This window comes from Poecilia latipinna, unplaced genomic scaffold, assembly GCF_001443285.1.
Source record: "Poecilia latipinna isolate Pla-1442-1.1 unplaced genomic scaffold, P_latipinna-1.0 Scaffold2788, whole genome shotgun sequence".
Taxonomy (NCBI): domain Eukaryota; kingdom Metazoa; phylum Chordata; class Actinopteri; order Cyprinodontiformes; family Poeciliidae; genus Poecilia; species Poecilia latipinna.
In genome coordinates this window covers 42,255-51,079 of record NW_015115404.1, presented here as the reverse complement: position 1 = coordinate 51,079, position 8,825 = coordinate 42,255, and the positions used below count along the sequence as shown (strand labels likewise).

The following is an 8,825-nucleotide window of genomic DNA, read 5'->3' as shown; positions in this document are numbered from 1 at the left end:
GTGGGTTTTCTCTGGGTTCTCTGGTTTCCTCCCACAGTCCAAAAACATGACTGTCAGGTTAATTGGCCTCTCCACATCACACCCTAGGTGTGTGTGTGTATGCATGGTTGTGTGTCTCTGTGTTGACTGGTGACTTGTCCAGGGTGACCCACCTCTCACCTGGAACGTTAGCTGGAGAGAGGAAATGGATGGATAAACAGAAATGTTTGTATTTGGTAAAATGTATTTTATTTATTTATATAGGTGGAAATTGGTAAATTAAGATCCTCTGTGATTTGGAGGTGGTTTGGTCCTTCACAGTTGGGACTATTTAAGGCTGCAGTTTCACCTGTGGTATTGTTCTTGATGCTGTGTTCTGGAAGAATAAAGCACTGCTGTTTCTACCTTACTCTGCCACAACTTTCATCTCCACTGTAAATCCAGCCTTGTTACACGTGTCTTCTGCTGAGAAGTTAATCAATCAATCAATCAGCAGCAGCGTTCTGGATCAGCTGATTAATTTTTTTTCAGTCAGACCTGTGAAGACGCTGTTGCAGTAATCAATGCGGCTAAAGATAAACGCATAGATGAGTTTCTCTAGATCTCACTGAGACATAAGTCCTCTAATCCTGGAGATGTTCTTCAGGTGGTAGAAGAACACCTGAAGAACCAACAGCAGTGGTTTGTGTTAATCAGTGGCGCAACTACACATTATTCAGGTGGATGCGAAAACATAAATCGGCGCCCCCCCATCCCCCTCTCACCCGAAGGAAGGAAGGAAGGTTGAAGGAGCATGAAAAACATGCTCCTTCATGTTTAACACAGAAGTGTTAATGACACTTCTGTATGTCATTAACTAGTGTTAATGACATACAGAAGCTCACCTAGGGTGACAAAGTGGCTAGGGCCGGCCCTGTTTACTGGCGTACACTTAGAATAAATAAGCAACATGCATGTGGCACACCAGAGGAAAAACCTTGAATACACATAAGGATAGCACTTATAATAAAAAAGAAAATAAGATAGGAGCAAAATAAGAAAAAAAAAGTGCAATTATGAAAAAAAAAACCTATTCTAAGAAATATTCAAACAGAAAAATAATGAAGGATTTATAAAGGAATAGCAACATTTTATAAGTAATTGATGTACCAGAAATTTACAGATGTTGTGAAGTCACTTTTAAAAAAAGAAAACATCTCACTATTATTTTGTCTTTAGTCGTCCACGTTCACTTACTCCTGGGAAATGGTTCTAAATTTTGGGAGGGAAACTGTCCTTGTCTGCAGTAATAATTTTCTTGACCTTATTTGAGTTGTATATTTAATGTTCTTCATGATCAAACTGTGGTTGCTCCACTGAAGTCTAGTTGTAACTTTAAAAACCAACACATGAATTCCTTGTTTCTTGCATTAGAGAGGTAATTCCTTCTAGCAACTGGTTGGAAAATGATTGTTGTTCACAAGCTTCATTATTCAAGCTCTGCCAGTTAAACTCGGCTCCCTGTCCCATCTTTACTGAAACAATGTTAGTGATGGTGATGACCTTAAAAAGAAGAGTGGTACCCAAATTAAGTTTTGCAAGTACAACCTTAGGCCTTTAGTACTTACTGTACTCTGAATAAAATGTCTTAACAAATAAATCTATGAACCAACCCTCAGACTACACTGGAGCTGTCAGTTTAATACCCTCACTTGTAAACACTTACAAGCACATTGATTGCTCAGTGGCTACTATGAGGAACATCTATAAAGTTCTGGCCAGCTAGTATGATCCTCTTGGCCACATAGTGCCTTATATCACCTGAGTCAAAGTTGTTGTGCACCATCTGTGGCAGAAGAAAAGGAACTGGGATGACTCACAACTTCCTGAGGAGATGTTGCAGAAGTGGCATGCATGAGAGTTTGTACAGTTGCATAAGAGCACACTACCTAGGTGCTACACCAGTCCCAGCCAGGACAAATCCAACTGCATGAGAGACATCCATGTGTGACACCTCTGAACAAGCATATGGAACAGTGTCTCAGTACAGAGAGTCTGGAGGGAGCAGCTGAGGTCGCCTTCCTTGCATCTCTACTAATCCCTCCACAGAGTGATTCTGAAGGTGGCCGGAAACAACAAGTTGTTTATGTCCAGCGCTCGTGTTCCAGATTGATGCCAACTCCTGAGAGGGACCACTTACCTTGTTTTCCTTTATTGGGGCCTGCCCATAGCAATGCATAGGGAGAGCAGTGACTGGTGATCCTTACATAAAATTACTTGTCTGAATTTTTGAGTGTAAATTCAAATCTTTACTATGAAAATTGAAATTGTTTTTAGAAATTAACTATTACCAACTTTCTTCATGTTTTTTATTTTGGACCATGAGTAAGAACCACATGTGCAAAGCTTATAGTCGTCGGTCTCAGATTGAATTTCACTACCTTGGGGTTTATACCTTGGTTTTCAATGGTTACTCATATCATCATAATATACCTGACAATATTTACAGTTACTGTGTGCTAGTGGTTGGTTATGTCAGACCTACATATATCTATTTTTCACGGCAAATTTGAAACGCCGGGTTTAAAGTGATGGGCACACTTGGCAGGCCCCTTAAAATTTCTGCAGGAATTTTCTAGTTTTGATCATATTGTTGTTCCTAGGTTTCTGTCTTATGACATTAATAATAATTGTGTCTATTTTTGTTTAAAGTAATTTTTCTTGTGCTACTCCAAATGTAATGTCCTTACTTGTTATTCATTGTATCATTTTGTTGCAGGGTATTTCTCTCTTTGCTTCGCTGATGAAAAAAGATGTCTACATCCTGCAAAAGTGAGAGAGAACAGAATGTGTTCAAAGTGGAGTGTGGTATGACTGTGTTTCCATATATACATATATGGAGTTGTTTTTCTGTTACTGACAGGGCCTGAGTTTTTTCTTTGTTCTTCTTTCTCATACTTGTATGTTTGAAGACAGGATGCGATGAAGTGTATCTCACTGCAAACCACATCGGCTCTGACAGTGGCAGTCTTTGAATCCTGTTTGCCTTCAAAACGTCATAACAATGATCGATCTCTGTTTTTGAACAGTTTCTCTACCTTTTGGTAAAGAAATTCCACAACAGTGGATAACTTTTTACAGAGTCTCACATGTCCAGCAGCAGCTGAAGCACTTTTTGACAAACTGGATCACCTCCTAGCTGACAGGGGATTCAAACTGAGGCAGTGGGAAAGATACAATCATCCATTATAATCTAGCCTCAAGTGACATTGGAGGTTACAGCCTTTTGACTGTTTATGTGCTTCTTTTTTTTCCCGTCAACTTGACTGAACAGAAAACATCTCACTTTTCCATAGCACGCTGGCTTCCTTACGCATTGATTTTATTGGCCATACTAAACATCACTGTAAAATGATGAACCAACTTAAACCCAGCATCTCTTCTTCTTCACAACTTTTTATGATGGAAATCCCCATGACTGTGCAGCTGTTTTAAGTGTTGTGTTCATACCCAGACCTCACTTGAAAGATGTTCCCCTTACTAACTCTGACATGGTTTCATATGTGAACGTTTTCTTTTCCAGGTCTGATGAAAGAATTAATAAAGTAGAATTTTTATTATGTTAACAGGTCTTACAGCTTTTGATACCATTCTGCTGCCAAGAGAAATTGCTGTGGTTAAGTGTGCTGCACACACAGGAAGCTCTGATGATGTCTCAAAGGTAAATGTAACAGCTGATGACTCTGCTGCTTTAGCTGCAGCAGCCCATCCTCTGTCTCCCACTCAGTCATTTACTTTCATACCTGCCCCTTTTTTATTTTTATATTTTTATTCACCAGTTAGTGTATATAAAACAAATATTAAAGTCTTACAAAACAAGGTACTGATCAACAAAATAAATGTCTGGATAAGAGAACAAATAACAGCACAAAAATCATAATAAAAAACAGTGACATAAAATAAAATACATACAAAAAATGCATACATATACTTTTTTCTTTAAGCTTGGCAGTTATTTTCCAATTTACATAATTACTTTCCTTTTCTTCAATACTGCTCGATAAACCTGATCACAGATAATTTGTGTAGAAATAGAAAAGAGAGGGAGAGAAAGAAAACAAATGAAAAATGGTAGAACAACCACAAAACAGCTAATAAGTAAATACACACACAAAAAATATTTTGTATACAAAACTTAAATATTAAATTACACACACACAAACACCCATGCACACTTAATATTTGGTGTATGTTGGAACTACTGGTTTACACCTTAAGAAACCTGGTCATTTTGGAGTTAATCTGTTAATATAACCTGATTTTCTTTTTCACTGATAATAATTAGTTACCTGAAGCGTTTGCACCTCTATGAGGCAAAAAAGGAGCAACTTTATTATTACATCCAAATAATGTTTTACCAATAATTTTCTTGTGTGTTATGTTAATTTATGAAGCTAAAAGTTAAATTTTCATCATTTTAGTTTAAACAAACACAACAACAAAACACTGGGTTCAACACTTACTGAAGTCAGATTTCTGTGAAGCTGTGACTAAATGCTTAAATTTATTCACACTAACGTTTTCCTCATTACTCATTACTTCTCCACTGACCTCTTGTTTGCTTTATCTCTTATCATCTAAACCAATTGATGATGCTGTTTAATATCCTGCAGACCAGATTGTAAACTCCGACTGTTAATTTTCCGACTAACCACAATAATTGAGACACTATGTTATAAATGACCTGAGATGCCTGCAAGCATTGCCAATAAAATAACAGATGACACACACTGATTTGTACTTTGTCAGATAAAACCAACGTCCTCCTTCTGAGATTGAATCTATTTTTATCAGCAGATCCTGGACCTGCTTCCTGTCTTCTGTCTTGTTGTTGTTGAACACATGATACATTCCACTGCAGCCCTGCACCATTTTCTGCAAGTTTTGATCTTTTTTAACAAACTCATCAATATCGATGCCTGTTTCCTCCAGTCGGTCTCCGTAGGTGAACAGGATCATGGTGTTCTTGGAAACCTCTGGACCCAGAATCTCCTGTAGCATCTCCAGTCCTGGCTCTTCTCCTGTTCAGTGAATCTTCCCAGCTGGATGGTGAGCAGAAAAACATGAGGACCAGGAGAGCTCAGCTCCACAGCTCTCTGGATCTCAGCTTTCACTTCTTCTGGAGGAAGAACAGAGCTGGAGAGTCCAGGGGTGTCAATCACAGAGACTTTATGAGAGAAAACTTCTCCTTCTGCCTTCTTGCTGCTCAGAGTCAGAGGAACCAGACTGAGTTCAGAGTTAAACTCCTTATTTCTCAGGATGGTGTTTCCTGCTGAGCTCTTCCCGACTCTTTCCTGACCCACCAGCACCAGTCTGAGGTCTGAAAACAACACAGCAGTTCAGGAGATAGCAGAGCAACATTTGGCTTCTGACAGTATTATAGGTAACAAACATTAGGCATTATATTTAATATTTAACACCCTTAGAATGTTATGTCTTTTCAGTCATTCTCCTGTTTGTGAAGTAACATAGTAATGATGTATGTTTTTCTTGTTTACACACATTTGAATGAATTTAGGAGATAGCAGAGAAACACTTATCCTCTTATAGTACTATAGGTAACAGGCATTAGGGAACAGATTTAACTACTTTATAACAATGACCAAAAAATGTGTTTTCCTAGAATGTGTTTGAATTTTTAGCCATTCTGTTGTTTGTGAAGTTACATTGGGACTCTGACCACAAAATTCCAGAAATGCGCTTCTCAGGGTGGCCACATGTTAGAATAGCTCTGTACTTTGACATTGAAAATGAAAAGAAACACAACACAGAAGCAATGGTCCATGAATATTATTTAAATTAAGGAACTACATCACCTGTGGGGGCAGCAAACCTGACTGGCCAAGGTGATCAGAAATTTAGATTTAAAATAATTGTGACAAAACTGTTGTAGTTGCTGTGGGAACACTATTAAATATAAATGTACTGTAAGTTTAATTAAATGCCTATATTGTGAGGCATTTAGTTCTGCAACTCTACAATATGCATCAAGAGCATTGAGCTAACCTATTTGATCATGGGGAACTGTTAAGTTTCAGAACGGTTAGTCCTCTGGTTATATGATAAGGCAGATTTAAGCACCATAGCTGCACCATGCTGCTTTATAACCATAAAAGCAACAGTGACATGATGCTTTTATGGTTATAAAGCAGCATGTTACTACAAATGTTTGTACTGACATTCAAATATTTCCCCACAACTTAATACCAACAAAGATTAAATGTATTTTCAAGGAGTTTTCCTTACCACTCAAAATGACATTTTGCTGTATTTATTCCAATTTCAAAGTTCATATCCCCCATTCCTACCCATTGGGCAGTAGAATAGATGGTTACCATGAAAACTGGTGGCCATTTTTTCTAACCCAGAAGTTATGCTGTTTTCTTAGGGCACTGACAGATGTGACAGAAAGCTTTTGGACAAGAGAAATGCTTCTAATTTTCTTTTTTGCTATGCGTTACATGATTTTTCAACAAATTACTTGTCAGTTGTAGCTTGGTAAAATGAAAAGGTTGAGATCGCATTCAATGGGCAGTATTATGTATTTTCCAGTCACATAGTACTATTTTGCAGCACAATCAAATAACTATCTTCAGTTTAAAATGATGTATATAGTGGCTTGCAAAAGTATTCATACCCCTTGAAAGTTTCCATATTTTGTCACATTAAAACCACAAAAATATATTTCGTTGGAATTTAAAGCTGCAGTATGTAGCTTTTATAAATTTGACAGTGGGGATGGTGCATTGAGAGGAATATGCAGTGTTATTTCTCCACCACACATTTTCATTTTGGCCAGAAAAGTTCAGTTTTTGTTTATTGTGTATAACATGCTGGAAAACTGCAAACAGGACTTCTCATGGTTTTCTATTAACAAAGGTTTTCTTCTTGCCGCTGTTCAATCAAGACCATATTGATGGTCTTGATCATCAATATGTGATGCACCATCAATATGGTGCATCACTAATAGTTGTGGACAGAGTCCCCCACCAGAGCTGAGGATCTCTGCCTTTGGTCCAGCATCACCACGGGCCTCTTGGCTCTGATCACAGCTCTCCTTATTTGGTTTGGAAGTTTAGGTAGACTTTGACTAGGCCTAGATTAGAGGTGGACTCTATTTAGTCACTAGCAGGCATCTGAAGGCAACTGGCTACACTTAGAGAAAAGGTGGCTGAATAAATTTTCACACCACACTTTTTAGATTTTTTTTTTTGGTAGAAAATGTTTTGAATCATCAATGATTTTCTTTTAACGATGTTTTTACCAGCGTTTTACTTAGAAGTAGCTCCTATAAAGAACTCAGCAGATGTGCAGTTCCACCAGGTGTTTGCTAGTCTGAAGGAGCTGAGTGTCTCGTCCAAGGACACAACGACAAAGGCGGGTAGACTGGGAATTGAAAATATAACCCACCAATTGAGGGACAAACTCCTTCTACCGTCACCACCAATCATCCCAGGAATCAAGGCATGGAAGAATCAAAGCAAAACTTCAAGTATGTTTTTGATTAGGGAATAAATTTATTACATGATGTAAAGCTAAAGGAGTCGATTTTAGATAACACACCCACTTTAATGTATCTACTCCTAAGTGAGGAAATACAAAATGGAGGTAAGCTAAAAAAAAGTCTTCAGCTTTTTCATAATTTCAGAGCTTTATTGCAGTTGTAATTGCAAAAGAAAACACCCAAAATCAATAATCTCTCACTTTCCTCTGTTAGTTCATGGAAAAGTAGAAAAGCTAATCAGCAAATTAAATATATTTTCTCTACTTTCTGATAAAGGTAATAAAAATATATTTTATATAATCCAGCAGGTAATGATTGTTATCAATAGTCACCAGATAATCAAGACTACTTTAAGAGAAATGTATAAGATTAGAACAAATAATGTAATGTATTTTAAAATTAGCTGTATTTGTTTCTGCTGTTACTGATTGTTCAAGCCATCTGCACACTTCAAGTTATCTTCAGATTTTCACACATTCATGCTCTAATGTTAAAGGGGAATTCAGTATGTTGCCCTAATGGACCTTACCAAGCTCCGCCCAGAAACGCCCCTCTACAGTCCCACGTGGCTGCATGTCTCACAAACAAAGCCTTGCGGAGCTTAGTTTCTATGCGTAAACATGGCGTCTTTCACTTCATTGACTCTACAAAGTATTTCTGAGTCGATTAGTGTAGCATTTCTGCCGGATTTTCAAAAAATATCAGCCACGACAATGGACAGGGGAACCAACAAGTTCATGTCATCTTTTTTGGACGACATCAAGCTGTTTGAGCCACGGGATGCTTCCAACATTGTCGCAGCGAAATGCTACCGGTCGATGAGGAAAACAGCAGATCCTCACACCCTCAGGATAAATATAGATGTGGACAAGATCACTGATGCCTGTTGTTCTTGTAAGGCTGGGTAAGTCGGCATTCATGGTTTTGAGGGTTACTTTTGAATCACTGATTTCTGCTGTTGGCAAATGTTTGAGTGTGCCTAGGCCTGACACACTGTACTCTGTGCTAGTGTGGCTAACATGATTACAATTTAGTAAAAAGCCTTTTCAGGTAAAATAAAATCTTTAATGTATGTTAGATACGGTACACATTGCATATTGATCTGTTCAGTTAACGTAAGACTGTGTGACATACAGGCTATAAGGTGTAGAAGTTGTATCGGTACTGCCATTATGCTGTACTTAGTTAAAAGGTTTTCATAATGGCTGTTTTTATTACTGAAGCTGTAAAGCAGAATCTCAAATGGATAAACTATCACTGAAAATATCCCCATTCACTAAACACAAAGCAATAATACTCACAC

At 37.8% G+C, this 8,825-nt stretch overlaps 1 pseudogene; it reads right to left on the bottom strand.

Moving 5' to 3' along the window:
- Positions 1 to 4,509: 4,509 nt before the first annotated feature.
- On the bottom strand, positions 4,510 to 5,357 carry LOC106939158 (GTPase IMAP family member 2-like; annotated as a pseudogene).
- Between the last annotated feature and the right edge of the window lie 3,468 nt (positions 5,358 to 8,825).